This window comes from Ursus arctos, unplaced genomic scaffold (assembly GCF_023065955.2).
Source record: "Ursus arctos isolate Adak ecotype North America unplaced genomic scaffold, UrsArc2.0 scaffold_19, whole genome shotgun sequence".
Taxonomy (NCBI): Eukaryota; Metazoa; Chordata; class Mammalia; order Carnivora; family Ursidae; genus Ursus; species Ursus arctos.
In genome coordinates, this window is record NW_026622863.1 from 15,157,431 (window position 1) to 15,179,321 (window position 21,891).

At 51.1% G+C, this 21,891-nt stretch overlaps 1 protein-coding gene across 1 annotated transcript in view; it reads left to right on the forward strand.

Moving 5' to 3' along the window:
• The first annotated feature begins 1,379 nt into the window (after positions 1-1,379).
• The window catches only part of NDRG4 (NDRG family member 4), a 65,138-nt gene continuing 44,626 nt past the window's right edge, over positions 1,380-21,891 (forward strand). Inside the window, exons 1-2 of the mRNA XM_057314361.1 lie at positions 1,380-1,535; positions 14,408-14,521. The gene's annotated coding sequence lies outside the window, so the exon portion shown is untranslated. The remainder of the gene's footprint in view (positions 1,536-14,407; positions 14,522-21,891) is intronic.

Sequence of the window (21,891 nt, forward strand, 5' to 3'; positions counted from 1 at the left end):
AGCCTGTTTCCCAGGTGTGCGACTCTGAGACAGTATTCACCAGGGGCATTTAGGGCTGTGAGTCTGAGATGACATTGCCAGGGTCGAGGGTCCCTGGGCCCCAGGCCCTCCCTTCCTGTTTTCCCTGCACCCCACGAAGCACCAGCCCCAGAGACACATGCAGAGGGCAGAAAGGCCAGCTCGGTGAGGCTTCAGGGCAAAGAAGTAGCGAACCACAAGTTCATGGTGGGGACCACCGTGGCTGAAATCATGACCTTGAATCTCCACCCATTTCCTCGAACTGCTTGGGATATATGAGAACATTCCAGGGGCTTGGGTAGGACCAGGCGCTGCGCTGAAACTGCTATAAAGGAGGGAAGACGAATCTCTCTCGAGTCTCTGTGCAGAGCTGAGGCTGGGGGAGGCGTCTGTTGCCACGCGCTGTCAGAGCCGAGCTCTGGCAGGACGCTGGCTTCTGCTGTTCAGGCTTCATCTACACCTTGACGGGCGTTCCCCTTTGTGATTTGGCTTGTCGCGGATATGTCACTGATCACCTACTGCGGACAGACACAGGGCCGGGTGCCATGGGACGGCTCTGAAAGACTGCGCCTGGCCAGGGGAGGGGGACGCGCTGCTCCGCGAGCAGCTGGCTCAGGGCCGCAGAGCCTTGCCTTCTCCGCGTGAACCCCAAGCTGCTTGTTCTCTTTCTCTGCCCTTCCTTCCCTCCTTTCTTCTTCTTTTTTCTCCCCCATTGTCTCCCTTCCCTTCCTCCCTCCTCCCCCTTTCTGTTTTGCAGATGGTTTTCTCAGGCTGAAACGCGATGGGACAGAAAAACTTGCCCTCTGATCTGTATCTTAGTTTACTATTTCAGCAGAAATAATAAATCCTTGCTGGAAAAAAAGAGAACTGTGAAAACATCCAAATAAAAAGAGCAAATCTTCATTGCATTGACTCCCTGCTTTTCCTCTCCCAAGTTACTCACCGTTAACAATTTCGTGTTTACTTTCCAGACATTTTTCCCCATGCACACACGCATTTGGGTACATCGCTTTCATACAGCAAGGGACTATAAAGTCCTCCTGTTAATTTACTGCTGTGTTCCCTGGCACACGGTAGACACTGAAAATATTGGCAGAACAAATGAAGTTTGAATTTCTGAACTGTGTCTGTCTCACTCAAACGTACACCATGGACATCCGTCCGTGTCGTCTAGCTCATTCTTTTTACAAACTCGTGCATTCTTGGTAACCAGACACCAGGCTGCCTGTGTGTTTTCAATATTCAAATCCTCAGCACCTGGGGGTCTGTTTCCTTATGTGGAGAAGGGCTTGCAGGTGTGAGGAGTTAAGGCTCCCAAAATGGGCCCCATAGAATCATAGGGCTCCTTATAAGAGGAGTGACACCAGGTGACAGGAGAGGAAGCAGGGGTTGGAGGAAGGAGCCGGAGAACACAGCCAGCCTCTAGAAGCCTGGAAAGGAGGGGAAATGGCTTCTCTAGAGCCTCCAGAGAGAACGCAGCCTTGCAAGCCTATTTTGGACTTCTGACCTTCAGAACTGTAAGATAATCAGTTTATGGACTTTTTTCAGAATTTTTTTTCCTGTGGTAAAATATGTGTAACATAAAATTTACTCTCTTAACCGTGTTTAAGGATACTGTTCAGTGGCATTAAATACATTCATGATGTCGTGCAACCAACAACAGCATCCACCTGCAGGACCCTTTGGCTTGTAAAACAGAAACTCTACACCTCTCCGTAACTCCCCCTCCTCCCTTCCCCGCCGCCAACAATCTTGCCGTCTCTCTGGTTTTACTACGCTAAGAATCTCACGTAGAGGAATCCTACCGTGTCGGTCTTTGGGGGACTGACTTACTTCACTTAATATAATGTCCTCGAGGTTCATCCATGTTGTAGCAGGTGACTCAGAGTTTCCTTTTTAAGGCTGAATGATACTCCATAGTGTGGTGGTGGGTTTCCGGGGGGAACTGAGTCAGGTACTCTTAGCTGAGACACCAAGAGGTGGCAGCTGGCTCCAAGCAGAAAAAGCCAGCTGACAATGTATCAACGAATTGGAATCAGCCGACAATGTAAAAGGCTATCCATGAAAAAAAAAAGGTGACGATTTTATCTAACTTGTGATATTTAAACTTAACAAAAGGGTTTATAACCGATTTCAGAAGGAAGTCAAGTCTGTTTTTAGTTCTGTTTTTTAAAACGTACAAGTGGGCTAGACCAAAGCTGACTTGATGCAGAATTCTAAAAAACAAGTGGGTAACTATTAAGGGCTCTACCAGCCGTTGGAGAGGAAAACATACATGAGAAATTCTGCACTCTTGGAGGGCCAAAAACGAGTGTGTGAAATCCTAGAAAAGCTTTATAACAGTTCAGAAAAAGTAGCTCCTTTCCACAGGTGTTCTACAGAATTTGGGTAGCTGTGGATTCTTTTCATTGCTGTGCTAATTTTTTTTTTCCAGTTTTAAAATTACCCACTCATCTGTCAGTGGACATTTGGGTTTCCTCTGTTCTAGTGATTGTGAATAATGCTACTATGAACATGGGTCTACAAATACCTTTTTGAGACCCTGCTTTCAGTTCTTCGGGGTATATAGACCCAGAATCGGAATTGCTGGGTCACGTGGTAACTTTAATCTACATGTTTTGAGGACCCTTCATACTGTTAGCCTTAGCGGCTATGCCATTTTACATTCCCACCCGCAAACACACAAGGGTTCCAATTTCTCCACGTCTTTCCCGACACTTGTTTCCTGGTTTCTGATCGTCCCATCCCAGTGGGTGCGGGGGGTGTTGCCCTGTAGTTTCCAGCAGCATCTCCCTAACAACGAGTCATGTTGAACAGCTTTTCATGCGCTCTTTGGCCGTGTGTTTACAAGTATCCCCTGCTTTTCAAAAGTTCGTGTTACGCCACTTTTCTTTTATGAAAGACCTACATTAGTACCTGTTCTCACTAACCGAAAGAAGCATGAAGAGGATTTTTCGCCTTTTACGAGAAAAGCGGAAATAGCGTCGGGCATTGTTTTGCAGTGAGCCTTTATAAAGGCTCCAAGAAGCCTCAGCGGCGCCGAGGGGCCCCGCCAAGCTCCTCAGCCTCAAGCTGACCCAGCTTGGAACTGCGCCTCTGAGCACCTGTGCTCTACCTCCATGTGTTTTGTGCATCCATTGGCAAGATGCGTCCGAAAGTATCAGAGAAGCCTAAGGGGCGTTATATTTTGAGTCTGGGAACGCTCAAAAAGTCTTCCATATAACGTAATGGTAACTGCTTCTTGCCTTTACACCACGTCAGCTTCCGAAAGGTTTTCTAGGAAGGCTCTGCTTCTGGGTAGTGGGGGAAACCTCAATCCTCTTTGGAGAAATACTATTCGAGTCCTTTGCCCATTTTTTTTTTTAAGATTTTATTTATTTATTCAACAGAAATAGAGACAGCCAGCGAGAGAGGGAACACAAGCAGGGGGAGTGGGAGAGGAAGAAGCAGGCTCATAGCGGAGGAGCCTGATGTGGGGCTCGATCCCATAACGCCAGGATCACGCCCTGAGCCGAAGGCGGACGCTTAACCGCTGTGCCACCCAGGCGCCCCTCTTTGCCCATTTTTTTGAAGATTTTATTTATTTGAGAGAGCAGAGAATTGGGGGGGTGCAGGGGGAAAAGCAAACTCCCCACTGAGCAGGGAGCCTGACTCAGGGCTCAATCCCAGGATCCCGGGATCATGACTGGAGCCGAAGGCAGACGCTTAACCGACTGAGCCACCCAGGTGCCCCGTGTCTTTTGATGGTTGATGTGTCTTGGTGTGGGTCTCTTTGAATGCATTTTACTTAGTTTGTTCAGCTTCTTGGATGTTTACATTCATGGCTTTCATAAAATTTGGGAACATTTCTTCGAATGTTCTCTCTGCCCTTCCCCCCCATTCTTTTTCTCCTTTTCATGCTGACTCTTCCTTCTGGGACTCCCACAATGTGTATCTTGTCCGCTCGATGGTATCCCACAGGTTCCTCAGCCTCTGTTCACTTTTCTTCAATCTCTTTCTATTCCTCAGGCTTGACCATTTCCTTTGTCCTAGCTTCTAGACCATTCAAGATTCTTCTGCCAGCTCAACTCTGCCTTTGAATCCCTCTAGTGAATTTTTCACTTCAATTACTGTACTTTCCAGCTCAAATTCTTATTTTCTTAGGCTTTCTATCTTCTTATTAATGTTTGGATTTTGTTCATACGTCATTTTCTTCAATATCTCCCATCTTCCTTTTAGCTCTTTGAGTATTTTTAAGATAGTCCTTTTTAAAGTGTTTTAAGACCGTTGTTTTCTCTAGTATATCTGCCACCAGGTCTTTGTCAGAGACTGTGTTGATATACTTTTTTCCTTTGGATGGACTGTACTTTTCTGTTTCTTTATAGGCTTTGTAATTTTTTGGGAAAAATTTGGATATTTGAATTTAATGATGTGGTAACTGTAGAGATCAGATGCTCCCCCTTCCCCAGGGTTTGCTGGTGTTTTGTTTTTAAACTTTTGTTTATAACTTTTTTTCTCTTTAATTATTAGAGACTGTCTCTCAGTGTCAAGTGTAAATTTAGGTCTTGGGTCTTTTTTAGCCTTTCCTTGGGTATACATGGTCCTTTTCCATTTTCCCCCAAATATGCAGCTGTTTTTGAATGTCTGTGATTGCTTAATTCTCTGTGTCAACTTGACTGTAATACGGGATGCCCAAATAGTAATGGTATACGTTACTTCTGGGTGTGTTTGTGAGGGTGTTTTCAGAAGAGATTAGAAGAGGATCAGTAGACTGAGTAAAGAAGATCTGTCCTCACCAATGTGAGCAGGTATCATCCAATCCATTGGGGATCCAAATAGAACAAATCGTTAGCAGAAAGCAAATTCTCTCTTTTCTTGAGCTGGGACGTCTATCCTCTCCCGCCTTCAGATATTCGCCCTTCTGGTTCTTGGGCCTTCAGACTCAAGGATTCACACAAACAGCCCCTCGCCTCCCTGGTTCTTAGGTCTTCAGCCTCAGACTGAATTATACCAGTGGCTTTCCAGATTCTCCAGTGTATAGACAGAAATCACTGGACTCCTGAACCTCCATAGCATGAGGTAATTCTTAGGTACACATATATGGGAGATTTATTATATCTACATGTAACGTATTGGTTCGTTGGAGAACCCTGACTAATACAACATCCCAGTCTTAATATCTGGCTCCCAAGAGTAGAAAAAAGTAGAAATGAAGGGGGGTGAGAGGAAGGGTGCTGGGCCTTTAAATCCCTTGGAAGTCACTTCGGCTGGAGGGGGAGGGGTTGCAGTACCAGGGGAGGTGCCACAACCCTGGCTCCCTGCTGCCTTTGTCAACACCTCTGTGATCAACAGCAGTAATCAGCAATCAGGGCACGGGGTCTCTGATATTTGGAGGACAAGGTCCTTTTTCACCCACTCCAGCCCCTCAAACCTTATATAAACTGTTCCAGGAATATGGGCACAATGGTCTACCATGGGGGTGGGGGATGGGAGCTTCTAAGCTCAGAGCTGAATAACCAAATTAACTGCAATTTACCTGCCCAAACCTGTCCCCCGGAAGTTACGAACCTTTGATAGACTCCAGAGTTCCAAAATAGATCAGACAGATTCTGCCAGTGCAACTGCTGTCTGGGTGGGAGGACCTATTTCGGCTGTCTCCTACTCCACCATCTTCCAGAGTCTGCTTAGTGTGTATTGTTTTCGTCGACCTAGTCTGTAGTAATTTGTGATAGCAGCAATGAGAAAATAATTGAACAGGAGACCCGAAATGACCTTGCTGGTTCAAAAGATAAGGTCATTTTTCCATTCACTTATCGTCCTTCATGTACCCATGGTCTCCATCCCAGGCCCTGCCTTGCAGATAATTTCCGAGGTATCTGTGTCCTTCTCAAAATGTCAATCCAAAGAAAATGTCGATCCCCGAATGACCCATCACTCCAGACCCTGCTGACCGGAGCAAAGTAAGAATTTTGCTAGATTTGGTCAGCACATCTGGGAATCTCACATTAAATTATGCTCATCGAGCTGGAAATGAACTGACCACCTAAAACTTCTTCTGTCACCTCTCTTCTGTCCTGTTCTTGAGTCCTTGGTCTGTTTTGTTTTTTTTTTTTTTAAGATTTTATTTATTTATTTGACAGAGATAGAGACAGCCAGCGAGAGAGGGAACACAAGCAGGGGGAGTGGGAGAGGAAGAAGCAGGCTCACATCAGAGGAGCCTGATGTGGGGCTCGATCCCATAACGCCGGGATCACGCCCTGAGCCAAAGGCAGACGCTTAACCGCTGTGCCACCCAGGCGCCCCCCTTGGTCTGTTTTTTGACTTTGGGGCAGGACTCGACTTTGCTTCCTCCTAAACCCCACGTAGTCTAAATACACAGTGAAATATTAGACTCTCCCGCATCACACTACTGATGAGTTCTTTGTTGCCATTTCAATTCCGTGTGCTTTCGGAGAAAGGAAAGAGCAGGTAGATTTGGCCCCTTAAGTCTCAGAGAAAGGAAGCTAATAGAGGCAACATCATAAATAATAGAGTAGGTAAAAGCCTCTCTCTCTCTCTCATACATATATATACATACGTAAAATGGTCAACTTCAGGCCCTAAGATGTGATTTACGTGGGAAAGCTTCACAGGAAAGCCAGCCTAACATGCTCCTAGGCTTGTGCCTTTCTCCATTTGACCTCAGAATGGCAGACACCCTCTCTCCCCCACCCCCAGTATTTCATGGAGCACAGGGGTCACATTGGCCAGGAAGAAGTTAAGTGTGAGTGGGTCCCTCTCAGGGGCCATAAATGTGAGATTACAGATAAGTGACATTTTCCATAATTATGCTACCCAGAGGCCCCTGGTTGTGTCTATTCTGAAGCAAGAACAGATAAGGATCGGGGCTGTAGAATCTGCCCTGGGTTTGAGTCCTGGTTCCTCTATGCTATTGGCCTATGACCTCAGGCAGGTGAGCCAGGCTGGCCAGATTCTGGCCTTGGACTCAGCTCACCCTCGCCGCTGTTTGCAGGGCCCATACCCCCAAACAGCACACCAATGTGCCATGACATGCCCAGAGTGTGGGGCTCAAGCAGCCCACAGAGAAGTCCTCTGCTGCCTGACCAAAGCAGCTGGAGAAGGGGCAATACCAACTCCCAGGGCTTCCCCCCACCTGCCATTGTAGGCATCTCTTGGTTTCTCCATCCATTGAACATTCGTTCATCTACCCCGTGCTAAGTGGGAGCCGGCCAGGCGTGCGCTAGGCTCTGCTGCGGGCCACGGCGGTGGACGGCGTAGCTCCTCCCTCCTAGAGCTTTGCTGCGGTTGATGCCCTTGAGCCTGCAGCCGACCTGCAGCCCACCTGGCCAAGAAGAGCAAGCAAGTCTCTGACCCTCAGGCTCAGCGCCTCCTCGGTCAGTAGAGGTCACGACGGTCCCCAGCTCCTAGTGTGGTCACGAAGGTCCGCAGGAGATGGAGAAGCGAGGGCTAGTCGCTGGAAATAGACTAGCATCTAGTAAATGGTAAGTATCTTGATACCATGATTGTATAATCATCGTATTCTGCTAGAATAACTAACCTCCTCAGGGCAGGTCCGGCGTCAGACTCTCTGGTTCATTTCCCTTCCAGAACATAAGAAGGTGGAAAAACGCTGAATTAGTAGTGGCAAGACTCCAGTTCAGTGACTTTGCCCTTTATTTCCGTAATCACGCAATGACTCCGGATCAAGCTCCACTTTGCCGGAGCTACGGTGGTGAACGCGGCAGACGAGGTCCCTGGCCTCACGGAGCTCACCGTCCGCGGGGACTAAGCGCCTAAGTTACTTTCAGAGAGTGACCAGGGCGGGCAGAGAACACAGGGGCAGCCCAGGCAGTGAGCCAGAGGGGCCGTACCTCGCGTGGTACCTCGGTGGGCTGCACCCAGACCCGGCCCACTCAAAGGGGCGAGGGAAGGGAGTCGGTGAAGGGGCCATATAGAGGTGCGGGCACAGTAGCGCCGCCGGGACTAGCCCCGATGGGATGCCAGTTCCTCTCCGGGCTGAAACGTTAAGGAGAGAAAGCCACACGGGAACCAGGAAGACCTGCAGGAGAGGACTCAGCCCCACCAAACCACGGCCTGGAAGGCAAGGCTTCAGGAGAAGAGTCCCACCTCCCTCTGCGTCCTCCCTCCACTCTCCCGCCAGCCTTCCCGTTGACTGTAGCCACAAAGCAAGGGAGGCTGGGTGATGGAGGACGCAGGGGTCAGCAGGCGAGGGCGCAGAGCGAGCTGCGGGAGGACGGCAGATCTGGAGAGGCAAATGAAGAACCGTCTAGCATTGCAAATGTAAAACCGGATGGAACGCCTGGAACATAGCCCTTCGCTTGTCTGGGCCTCGCTTTCCCAATCTGTAAAATGAGGGCCGGAACCTGAAGAGCACGAGTTGCCCCCCTTGTGCTTACCTCCTGGGCTTCTGCTCTCTGTGCCCCGCTGCACCTCTCAGAGAAGCAGACTAGCACGTGTTTTCAGGATGTGAGGACGAAGCCCTACACTTGACTGTGGACGAGATGGACCGAATTAAAAGACCGTCACCGCAAATGACAACTTATCTTCAAACGTGGAGCATATATAGAATACCTGTGTTAAAATTCTAAAAGCAGGGGCGCCTGGGTGGCACAGCGGTTGAACGTCTGCCTTCGGCTCAGGGCGTGATCCCGGCGTTATGGGATCGAGCCCCACATCAGGCTCCTCTGCTATGAGCCTGCTTCTTCCTCTCCCACTCCCCCTGCTTGTGTTCTCTCTCTCACTGGCTGTCTCTATCTCTGTCAAATAAATAAAATCTTAAAAAAAAAAAATTCTAAAAGCATGTGAGCATTATAAAAACAAGACTGGAAGGAAAAACAACCACAAAGGCTAACAGCCATGGTCTAAATGTGTTTGAGTGTGGGAAGAAAAAGTTAAAAAAAAAAAAAAGAAAAGAAACAACTCTCTGGACCTTAAGGATGAGTTAAAGAGCTCTCAGCTAGGGCCAGGGAACATTAAAGGGTTGGTACCCAAATGTGGTCCAAATCAGAGATGCTCCCCGCCCTTCCCTCCTTCCCCCTCCACATCCACCAAGCTCTAAGCCTGTGCCAAGTGCTGAGCGTCACTAGAAATGCAACGACCCAGGGCAGGAACCCCTTGGCCTGTCATCAACAAAGGAGATCAAACCATTTTCTTTTCTTTTTTTTTCCTTTTTTTAAGTGAGTCCCTGCTACGTGTTTTCTGGTCTCAGACAGACAGTAAGGTGGTGGTGGCACTTGGCCCCGGTCTTACTTCCCTGCAGCAGGTCTGGCTTCCACAAGCTGTGGCGAATTTCTGGTCCTTGGAGGGAAGGCTGCAGAGCCCGAGAACTCAGTGTTGGCCTTGCAGCCAGGTGAGCCCGGGGTTCGAATTCTGGCTCTGCCAGTACAGGCTCCCAGACCCAGCTCCCAGACCCAGGCCTGTCCCTGCAAAATAGCGCAGGAGGCCGTGCAGGCGAGGCTGGACGAGGCACTGGAGGAACTCCGCGTGTGTTGCAGACTGAAAGCGTCCCCTGAGTTCATATGTCAAAGTGCTGCCCCCCCACCCCCGCCCAGTGCGATGGCATTTGGAGGTGGGGTCTGTGGGAGGGAGGGAGGTCTTGAGGAGGTCATGAGGGCGGGCCCTCGTGATGAGATCCGTGTCCTAACAGAAGACCCAGCTGGGTCTCTCATCGCATCCCTCCTCCCTACTTCTTCACGTGCCCTCGAAGAAGAGGATCTGTGAGCCCGCAGCAGAACGGTGGCCACCTCCAAGCCAAGAGGAGAGGCCTCAGAATGAAACCTACCCTACCGGGACCTTGATCTTGGACTTCTGGCCTCCAGAAGTGGCAGAATATACATTTCTGTGGCAGCCGCCCAGTCTATGGTATTTTGCTACGGCAGCCTGCACGCGATGGCCCAGCTCCAGGCATGGGGACAGGACACACTTGGATAGCCTCTGGCTCGTTTCTTCCAGTAGGTTCGAGACTGGGTACCGGTGAGCCAGGGAGCTGTAACCGCTGTCCGTGTTTCCCCGGGGCCAGTGATTTGCCTCAGTGCGCCTCTGCCGTCCACACCAAGCACCCAGCTCATCGGCCACTTGGCATCAGCCTCCCTGCACATGCGCACGGCCCTGAGCTTGGGGGGGGGGGGTTGGTGCCAGGTCGCTGTTCCCACAAGCCCTGCTCCAGGGGAAGCCGCTGCAGGGCTCCCAGGGATTTGACATCACCCCCAGTCCCTTCCCACCACCCCCCAACTCTAAAAGTTGTCTAGAACCTGCAGGTGTGTGTGTGTGTGTGTGTGTGTGTGTGTGTGTGTCCCTCCGTCCCCATAACACAAGAAGTTGCATTCTTTCCTGACCTTTCACTCCAGACCAAGCTTTGCTCCAAAAGCAGAGGGGAGGTTGAGAGGGGCTCACCTTTAGACCAGGACCCAATTTCTAGAGGGTGAGAAGCCAAGCAATGGGAGAATGTCCAGAGACAGAGGGTCTCCCACCAGGCAGGTGAGCAGAGCACAGGCACAGGGAAGTCCCTCACCGCACAGGTATCAAGTGGCTGCTGTTTGCCAGGCATGGGGGGGGGGGAGCTCTGGGATTCAGAGGGTCACAGACCACGGAGGCATAGAGGTCAGCATCCCCTCCTCCAAGCTGCCTGACTTAGCATTCATGAGAAGCCAAGAACATCCGTTGTTTTCTGTCAGCATTCTTGACCCACCCTGATACCTCTACCCCTGTTGTGCTCTGGGAAACCACCACTGTGACTCCCATGGTCCCACAGAAACCTATTTTGAGCCCAGTTCCAGGAATAGAGCACAGGATCCTCCTTGGCCCAAGCCAGTCCATGCCTCCCCTTCCCCTGGCTGTGACAACAGAGTGTGACACACAATGGAGTCTGAGCCCCGGACACAGCCCTGGGTGTGCACGAGTGCCGGTTGGACCCATGACCAGAGAGGGGAAGGGGCCAGAACTCCTGTGTCCATCTGGCCACTAAAGAAAACCCAAAGGTAAAGTGAACACAGGAGAAGCAAGAGCCAGAGAGGAGGAGAAACCGAGGCCTAATGGCCTTGGAGACCCTGGGTTAGCTGTGCCTGAACTCGCTGCGTCCCACACCTCCCAGCTCGGTGAGCAGATTAAAGGCTTCTTTAATTTTTTTTTTTTTAAGATTTATTTTAGAGAGAATCTCAAGCAGACACCCCGCTGAGCACAGAGCCCAAAGCAGGGCTTGACCTCACGGCCCTGAGATCATGACCTGAACTGAAATCAAGAGTCGGCCACTCAACCGACTGAGCCACCCAGGCGCCCCTTCACTTATTCTTTATAAGCCCATTTGTTAGGTTTCTGTCACCACTGTTCTAACCCACATACGTACCCAAACCAATCGCAGATTTCTAAAATTGGAGTACAGATAAGACCACAGTATCCAGGTTGTGCCTGACCACTCGGGGTTGGCGGGGACTATTGATAAGGGGCAGATCTGGGATCTGCATTGGGGAATATCTGATGGCAGGCAGGAAGTCCTAGACAGACAGACGGTCCAATGTGAAACAGGCAAAAGACTCGAACGGAGCCTTTGCAAAAGAAGACACGCAAGCGGCCAACAGTACAAGCACTCAGCATCTCATCCGTCAGGGTAACGCACGTTCAAACCACAGGGAAAAGCTAACCCTCGCCGGAAAGGCTAAAATTCAAGACTGACAAGACCAAACGTTGGCAAGGATGTGGAGTTATCATGACTCTGGTAACTAGTTTGCGGGAATGTAAAATGGTTCAACCACTCAGGAAAACAGAATGATGGTGTCTTAAAAACCTAATTATATACCTACTCTATGACTCAGCACGTCCTCTCAGCTACTTAGCCAAGAGAAATGAAGACATATGCTCACCAAAAAAATTGTACAAAAATGTTTATAGCAGCTTTCTTCATAATAACCCCCGAAACTGGAAATGGCCCAAGTGTCCGTCAACAGGAGAGTGGATCAAGTGTGGGGTAGCCAGACAATGGCGTACCGCTCTGCAATGAAAGAGGCACAAACAGGGGACACCTGGGTGGCTCAGTCGGTTGGGTGTCTGCCTTTGGCTCAGGTCATGATCCCAGGGTCCTGGGATCAAGTCCCGCATTGGGCTCCTTGGTCAGTGGTGAGCCTGCTTCTCCCTCTCCCTCTGCCCCTCCCCCCTGCTTGTGCTCTCTCTCAATCTCTCTCTGACAAATAAATCTTTTTTAAAAAAAGGCACAAACAATGATACACAGAACAATGTGGATAGATCTCATAAACATTATGTTAAATGGAAGAAGCCAAATGAAAAAGAATATATTCCAATGACATGAAGGTCTAGGAGAGGCGAGATAAGGCACAGGACAACCTCTGATAACAAAGGTTATTTGGACCACAGTCTCAACGGCCTTGAGGTTGAAAGCCTTGACTCAACTAATTTATGGTGGGGAAAAGTCAGAACTGTAGCTGTCTCTGGGAGACGGAGACAGGGATTGCCTGAGGCCGGGCATGAAGGAATTTTCTAGGCTGATGAAAATGTCTCATAATGTCTCATATTTTGACAGCAATTTGGGTTACACAATTGTATGCATCTGTCAAAATTCAGCAAACCTGCTGAACATTTTTGCATTTCATTGTAAAATTTACATTAAAAGAAAAACCAGAAAAAAATTGAAGTTTAATTAACGGCATGCATGCTGCGGTGGGAAGGGGATCATTTCCCTTGAAAGACAGTAAAGGAGGAACATGGATGGACGGACAGATGGATGCATGGGTGGGTGGACAGATGGATGGGTAAATAGATACATCTAGTTAATTCTTAAATTCTTTCTATTCCGATAACTGACAGGGCTTCTGTCTCCCACGTGGACCTTCACATACACTGAGCAGCCATTGTCAAAAGCAAATATGATCAGGCCACTTCGCGGCTTAAAACCTTTTAACAGCGCCCCATCTCCAAGCAGAGAGACTTCTTAGCCTGTCACCCAAGGCTCTTCGCCCCCCAGCCAGTGCATCCAAACACCTACCACTGCCCTAAATTGTGATCACAGTCAGCAGCTGGCTATTTCGTGAACACAACTCTAGCTTTCCTACCACCCCTCGCACACCCAGCTGACTCTCCCATGCTCTTCCCTTCGCCTGGAGTATCTCCCACCTTCTCCTCCTGCTAAACTATTCTAAGTGTTGGTCATCTCCTCTTTGAGACCTTCCTTGATTTTCTCAGGCAGAGAAACGAGACTACCCCTTTCAGCTTCCCCGATGCCATCCCAGAACACTTACCCTACCAGTTGCTGTTGGCATAACTGTCTCCCTCTCAGACCAGGACCTGCTCAAGGCTAGGGATCCATTCGCATTCCTTCCTGAATCCTACGAGCCTAGAACATTGCCTGGCACTGGGCAAACTCAATCCATATTTTGCATGAAAACCATATAGGAGCAGATCCACTCTACAGTGGTAAAGAAAAGTCATATCTGAGGTTTAACTAATGAAGTTAACATTTTAAAAACTTAAGTTCCAGGGCACCTGGGTGGTTTAGTCGGCTAAGCGTCTGCCTTCAGCTCAGGTCATGATCACAGGGTCCTGGGTTTGAGCCCCGCCCTGGGCTTCTTGCTCAGCAGAGAGCCTGCTTCTCTCTCTCCCTCTGCTGCTCCCCCTGCTTGTGCTCTCTCTCTGTCAAATGAATAAATAAAAATCCTTTAAAAAAATAAAAAAATGAAAACTCAAGTTTCACTCCATTTTTTGAAAAATATAAAAATTATTTAATGAACATAATAGCCTGGATCTTGTTTTCTCCTTTTAAGCAGAGTTCTGCTCACTTTCTGCTCCTCTGACTGGCTTTAACCAAGTTCATGAAAGTTCATTGGACAAGTTTATAAAAGTTCATTTCACAAATTCATAAAAGACCGTGATGGTCTGCATGAAGGATCCAAATCCTTCAGGACCTGATACACATTATTTTTAATGATAGTAACTTTATTCTTGTTTTATTATTGAAATCATACATCCTTTTATATAAAAACCATAGGAAATAAAACAGGTAAGAGACACATAAGGAGGAAAATCAGAGACACATAAAGAAGAAACTAAAACTCTTAAAATCCACCACTCAGGGGCACCTGGGTGGCTCAGTCAGTTGAGCGTCGGACTCTTGGTTTCGGCTCAGGTCATGACTTCAGGGTTGTGAGATCGAGCCCCACAGAGGGCTCCACACTCAGCACGGAGCCTTCTGGAGATCCTCTCCCTCCCCTTCTCCCCCTTCCCCTGCTCACGCATTCTCCCTAAAATAAATAAATAACATCTTTAAAAAATCCACCACCCAAAAATAACCACTGTTAGCATTTGGTGAACCAAATGCACCAGTAAGAACCCAAGCTGGTGCGGCTTCCAACAATGATCCGGTACTTTTTATTTTTTATGGTTTCAGACTGTCCTGCCTGGTTGCTGAGCCTGGGCCCACAGACAGCCGAGCCCTGATGCACAGACACTCCAACCACAAGACGCAAGTCCCAGCTCTGAAATCTGCAGGGCTTCTGTGACCGTGAGTTCAAAGGAAAAACAGCAACAGTGGGGAAATATCTGGAGGGTAATAAAATGACAAACAGCCCGATGAACACATTTTAAAAGCACACTCCCATTTGCAAAACAGAGTTATTAAATTAGCAGAAGGGAACGCAATTAGACATGGCAGAGCTGAGTTTCCAAATGTCTTTTTGGAAATAATTAACTCCTGGCGATAGGCACCGAGTACATTCACTGCAAGTGGGAGGTGGCTCTGGGGCTAGAAACTGGAAGGTGGCCCCGGCGAAGGGCTGTGTGGCAGAGGCACGGGGAGGGGCGGGCCCGGGAAAGCGGGCATGGCCACCAACACCAGGAGGTGCTTCGGAAGAATGCGTAAGAGCGCGGGCTGGAAGAGGGGCCCGGCTCTGTTCTCCCACTCAGCAGCGCTAAGATTGCCAGCAAGTTTCTTAGCTTCCCTACACCTTGGTTTTCCTATCTAGAAAACAGGGATACTCTAGATTCCTACTTTGTAGGATAGTGGTGACAAATATTTGCAACGGTTCAGATGAATTAGCAGTCTGTGGTCAACGCTCGAGGCTCGCAGGCGATGACTGTGGTTGCTCCTGTCGTGAATGAGGTGGAAGGAGGGCAGGCGTGCATCCGGGAAGCTCGCAGCCGATGTGGGAGAAGGAAGGGACCAAGCACCGCGAAGCTCACCAAAACCGCTTGGAGCCTTAGAACTAGACTCTTGCTGGTTCGCTCTAGGCAAGAAAGCACGCAGTACGATTTAAAGCCGCAAAGCTAGCCTCAAGAGCCTCCAGGGAAACAGACCGATCCTGGTGAACGGGTCAGCTACTGCTGTAGCATTGCTGGATAACGACCGTCCCCAAATTCAGGTGCCTACACCCACGAGGGTTTGTGTTTTGGTTTGGTTTGGTTTGCTTAGGGGTCTGTAGAAGGGCTGATACAGCTCTGCTCTGGTCCCCAGGGCCTTGCTGGGCCTGCTCTCTGCATCTTTATTTTGTTGGCCCAGGCCCTCTAGGCAGTGGCTATGGAGTGTGCGTCCTTTTCAAGTCAACAGACAGGACAGCAAGAGCCAACCCAACCTCAGAAGCACACGTGTGGCCGCTGCTGACATTGCACTGGCCAAAGCAAATCACGCAGCCAAGCCCGAGGTCGGCGGTGGCAGGAAGTGACACTCACCTGAAGGGGGAGAAGGAGGGAAGGAATACCTAGCAAACAACACAGCCGGCGGTCTCTCCCATCTGAGAGCAGCCCGTGGACCAGGAGGTGTCTAGGCATCTAGGTCCCCGGAGGTGGCTGCAGCAAGTGCGGACGCACTGAGGACACTGGCCCGTGGGGCTCACAGGATGCGGACCGCACAGATTCCCTGCCGTCTCACTGCCGGCAGGCGGGCTCTTCAGGTCAAGCTCCCTTCCTTCTGACGGACACCTTGCTGCAGACCTAGCTCTGCTCCCTCACGCTCCTGTGCCTCTCAGGAGGGGCTTCTGCAAAGCAAATGTCAATTGTCCTGGGTCCAAAAACAGTGCTGGTGGTGGGAAGTTGATCAAGATACAGAATCCAGTGATGCTAAGTCAGAGGAGGTGGGACGCGGTGAGGTTCGGGGAAGCCCATCCCTTCCATCTGCAAGGTCTTAGGATGGAGGAAACGGAGCCTGGAAGACAGGACTCTGGAAGTCTAGGGCTCATTCCGGAGCCATCTGGCATGATCTTCAGCAGAGTGCTTGGTCTCTCGTTTCTCTCGGTGGGCTACCTGCTGATTGAAGACACAGGTCCTTTGGTGGCCCTAGCCCATCCTAACCAGGTTCCCAGGGTCAGAGCAGGGGCTGGGTGGGTCACAGCATCCACAGATGATTCTGAGAACCTTCAGTCAGTCACTCAGGACCTGGGAGTTTTGTAAAAGTGGGGAGGAGAGGGGGCCTGGCTGGCTCAGTCAGTGGAGCGTGTGACTCTTGATCTCGGGGTTGTGAGTTTGAGCCCCACGTTGGGTGGAGAGATTACTTCTAAAAAAATCTTTATAAAAGAGAAAAAGTGGGGAGAAGAAATAGACAGCGATGCCTACTCTCTGGTTTTATGTGCTAATTTCTTTTCCACAATTCCACGGTGCCAGCCACGATGTTAAGCAACTGCTAAATTGAGCTACTGCCCGTTTTATGGACATGGAAACCGAGGGGAAGGCGACCCTGCTGCTGCCTGGATGCCAACCAATTCGGCCTGTGGAACCCTTGGCTTCTCTTTCCTTCCGGGGGCCCTTCCGCCCGAGAGCTTGTGATCAGAGCTCATCCTTCCTTGCTCACAGGAGGCAGGCTACTGAGCGTGGTCAAAGGACATTTATCAGCATTTACCGTCCGTAGGCTCTCTGCTGATTGCTGTACGCGCATTCCCTTTTAGTCCTGCAAGGACCCAGTGAGGGAGTTAATGAGGAGGAAAATAATGTGCAGGGAGGTGAAGCAACTTGCTCGGTGTCACACAGCTCCCACCTGTGGGCTCCGGCAGCCTTGGGGCGTCGTGTCCCCAACCTTAACCCTCACTCCCGGTCCCCACAGTGAGAAGGGAGAGGAAAAGGATCCTTGGTTGGGCTTTCTGCTGCAAGACAGAAGAGGCAACTCGGACGTGTCTAACTGTTAGTGCTTTATCTCTTTCCCCACCATACATCACATACACACACACCCCCTCCTCTCACAACACGCGCACACACATGCACACAGACGCATACCGGCGACCCCTGCGCTTGCACCGGCCCTGGCCCTGTCGGGTGGGGGATGGTGTTTGGGCTTCGCTGCTGCCACAGTCTTGCCCAGGAAGCTGGGAGCTTGCTGAAAGTGTCGCTGGCTTGGCAAAGAGGAGACTGCTCCCCAGGTGGTTCTCGTGGGCGGGAAGAGGGGACAGGCTGTGCCAGACACCAGGATCCTGCTGAGACCCAAAGAAGCTGCAGGGGGAGGGGGAAGGGAGACAAGAGAGCGAAGACCAGGGGAAGGAGCTGCCCTTGGTCCTCTCCAGGGGACACAGCGAGGTCGCAGTTCTGGCAGGCAGCATCTGGGCGCCTGCAGGAGGTGAGTAATGGGTCATAAATAATGCATCAGGGTAAGGCAGGGGGCAGCTGATGCAGGAGAGAGCCTCTGGACTCGGAGCCAGGGGACAGGGGCAGGAATCCCACCCTTGCCTCGAATGGCTGGTGTCTCCCTCTCGTGAGTTCTGTTTCCCATAGTGTAAGCCAGGGGCACTAATCCCAATGACCAGCCACTGGGAGGAGGGCGAGACAGAATGTGTGCGAACAGAAAGATCTTATGCAAACGGGAGGTGGTGTTCCTGCTATTACAGTCACTACAGCATCTAGAGAGGGGGCAGATCGCATTGGCTAGGGCACACTCGGAAGCCCCACAGCCTTTGTTCAGTCCTAGTGTGACAAGTGAGCAGACAAGTGACTTTACCTTTCTAGGCCTCAGTTTCCCAATCAGTAAAATGGACATCATGCTAGCACCCATCGTATGGAGCTATGAAGAGGCCCGAAGGGGTTAAGGTTGCTTAGCACTTGGACCAGTGCCCCACGCAGTGAAGTAGACAAGAGCTGCCTGTTCCCCCCTCTGGCCGATTGTGGCCATCGTGGTCCTTCCACCCTGGGGCTTGTTGTGGACAGATGCCTGCCCCCCCCAATTCATATACTGAAATCCTAACCCCCAAGGTGATGGTCTTAGGAGGTGGGACCTTTGGGAGGCGATGAGGTCATGAGAGTGGAATCCTCCTAAGTGGGGTTAGTGCCCTTATAAAAGAGACCCCAGAGAGCTCTCTCTGCGCTCCACCATGGGAGGGAACAGCTGTCTGAGACCCTGAAGGGGCCCCCCGCAGACCCTGACCCCCACACCCTGACCACGCCGGCAGCCTGGTCTTGGACCTCCAGCCTCCAGAACTGTAGGTAAGCTACTGCAGTACTTGTTAGAGAGACAGGGCTGTTGGAACTGATGTGAGCGCGGTGGCGGGGCGCGCTCAGGACCCTCTCCTGCAGTGCGTGGCGTCCCTGATGATTGTGGAGGCAGCAGGTGCAGGGCCCAGAGATGGCATCCTTAGGCCTGAGGCTGCGGGTGGTCCCGGATGCTGACTCTGCCTGCCCAGCATCAGTGCTCAGTCGCCTGCCAGGGGCTCTGTTCCCCCAGAAGGCCACTCATGTCTTCTCCGCGGCCCCACGCAACCCAGTCTGCTGAGCCAATGGCTTTGTCTCAGGATCGGACTCTAACCCATCTTGAGACTTGACACCTCCCAATTAGGCCTCGGATAAAATAAACCCAAAATAATAATAATAATAAAAGCACTTTATGTGTCTTTTCTGATAGAAAGTGTGAGGCTTACAATCACAATCCAATTCAATTCGACGGTCATGAAAAAAGTGACCACCAGGTGCGATCCTCGGCATGGGGGGGCGGGGGCGGGACCCGGTTTTGGTTGCTGCTGTGAACGATGAGCGCGTTCGTGACTTAGGGCCACACAGATGTATTTTCTTAGAGATCTCCAGGTCCAAGTCTGAAATGGGTCTCCCTGGGCCAAAGTCAAGGTGTCCGCAGGGCTGCACTCTTTTTGGAGGCTGTAGGGGAGAATGCACTCCCTTGCCTTTTCCAGCTTCTAGAGACCATCTGCTTCCCTTGGCCCGGGGCTTCCTTCCTCTGCCACGGCAGCCGCCGGCAAGCCCCATCCTTCTCCTACTGCCACCACTCTCCCGTCTCTCCTCCATGTTGAAGGACCCTTGCAATTACGTCGGGACCCCTCAGAAGGTGCAGGATAAGCTTTGTATGTTAAAATCAGCTGATGAGCAGCCTTCAGCCCATCTGCTCCCTTCGTTCCCCTCTGCCAAGTAATGTGACCTATTCCCGGGCTCCAGGGAGTAGGACGCGCACACATCCAGGGGGGCATCGTTCTGCCCACTGCAGGTACTAACATTTCTGGGGTGTCCATGGTGAGCCCAGCACCGGGTTGGGGCTTTACAAACTTTCACTCCCTCACTTATTTCTTCAACCAATATTGGCACAGGACTTCCATCCAAATATGAGGCCCAGCGCTGGGCGCTGGACCTGAACAGCCAATGAGACACGGTCCCTGCCCTCGGGAAGCTGACAGTGCGGGGCAGAGAGGGACCTGCATGCAGACGCTGCTGTACAGGGTTAAGGGAGGGTGGTCAAGCCCTTCACTTCACGTCTCTACACCTGTTACTTCCTCTGTAAAATCAGAAAAATATTCAACGGCCATACCTCCCTGAACATGCTGGATCTTGTCTGATCTCAGAAAAATAAAGTGGCAACTGTCTCTCCAGATGTTGGGAGAATAATGAGATAGCGTATGTACACGCACTCTTGGCACTATGCCTGTCACAGAGTGAGGGCTTAATGAATGGTAGACTATTAATACTGGTATATTATTATTTTTTTTAAAGATTTTATTTATTTATTTGACATAGAGAGACAGCCAGCGAGAGAGGGAACACAAGCAGGGGGAGTGGGAGAGGAAGAAGCAGGCTCATAGCGGAGGAGCCTGATGTGGGGCTCGATCCCAGAACGCCGGGATCACGCCCTGAGCCAAAGGCAGACGCTTAACGACTGAGCCACCCAGGCGCCCCTGGTATATTATTATTAAGCATGTGGTAGGATGGGCACACAGAGAAGGGGGTCAGGGAATCGGAGAGTCAGGCGAGATCCAAACTGACACCCCAGGGATAAGTGGATTAGCCAGGGAAAGTGTAGGAAGTGAAAGGAAGGATCCCCAGGCAGACAGAATGCATGTGCAAAGGCCCTGTGGTGAACAGGACCCTCGATCCTCATGAGACCCTGATACCACACCAGGTCTCTTCCTGCTATGTAGGTATATGAGTTGTCTCCCTCCCCAGAGATCCAGAAGCCATAGCGATTCCCCAGAGTCTTGGCGTCTAGCTCCACGGTGGCTGGCTACGTCACTGTACCCACTCTACTCATCATGAGGACCCTCGCTGGCCCCACAAGTTGTGGCCTGGAGCCGGAAAATCTGTTGTCCTAACAGCCACTGACCAATGGGCCCTGACAAGGTGCCAGGCCCTGGGCTGGGCCTCTTCGGTTATCAACTTCACTCCTCACGGCGTTATCATTAGACCCCGTGAGAGAGGAGGAACTTCCTACGGTGAGGGAGGTAGTTGATGGTGGAGCCCAGGGCTGTCTGACTTCCCATCAGGAGGGCCGCACAGGCCAGCAGCCTTGGCTTTGATGGCTCAGCCCCAGGCATGGAAGCTGGACAGAGGAAGATGGGATGAGGCGGGGCCTTTGAAGAATAGCTGGTCCACCCTAGATTCGACTTGGGGGGGCCAGAGCCGCCCGGGGTGGAAGGCCAGGGCAGAGGCCAGGGCATTTGTTAAAAAGAACACACTCCTCTCTCTCCCGGGGTAAGTTGCAACAGCAGCAAGCCCCGGGAGCGAGAAGGGTGCGCTGGCTTGGACGCTTGAGGGGGAATCCCAGACTCCGCCCTCCCACCCTCAGCAGAGCCTGGCCTTTCCCAAGAGCGGGGACATCTGATCTCGAGCTAGTGAAGGAGCCAGAGGGAGCGTCTCAGCTCCTCTGCTCCTCACCTGGGGACAAAGCTGGATGGACCGAAAAGAAGAACACACGTGGAGTGTTCCTGCTACATGGCAGGGGCCCCTGGCCCCTTACCTGATCCTCAAAGTACATCATGATATCCAGCTTACCTTCTTGGAGTTAAGCTTCCTTTCTTTTATGAAATCACGTTGCTACTAGAGGGCAGTTCGCATATACATGTGGTGGAATCAGTGATTGGCATCCGTGCGGTAAGGGTTTAACTCAGCACGCTTGGGTGGCTCGGATCCTGCACGTTCCAAAGAAAGGACTGGCCAGCCCTTGACCGCCCCTGGGAGATAGATAACCTCTGAGCTTCTGCGTAATAGCAGCTTCCGTGTGTCCGGGGCCCTGGGCCACACTCTATTCGTTTGCCCAGCTGGGTGACAGTCACAATATGACTTGGCCCCAGCCATGCTGTATCAGTGGACCTCTCAGAGCCCAGAGACGGAGCAGCTACGGTCGGTCACGCTGGTGCTGTGTTCTTATGTGACCGAAGCCAACTCTGGACACCAAGGCTCGGGTGAGCCTGCCTGGTACTCTGCATGTGTTCTTGCACCTGCTGCCGGAAGTAAGCCTGTCCCGTGTGACTCCACGGCCGGGGGCGGGAGGCGCCCTGGCAGCCCGCGCCTGGAGGCTCCTGGACGCTGCTCCCGCACCTTTCCTCTCCACTGATGTGGCTCCTTTCATTAAAATAAGTGGTAACTGCGAGGGGTGATGGCTTTTCTGAGTTCTGTGAGTTCTTGCAAATCGCTGAGCACGAGGGTGGTCTTGGGGACCCTTGACACAGCATGCTCAGTCATCTCAGT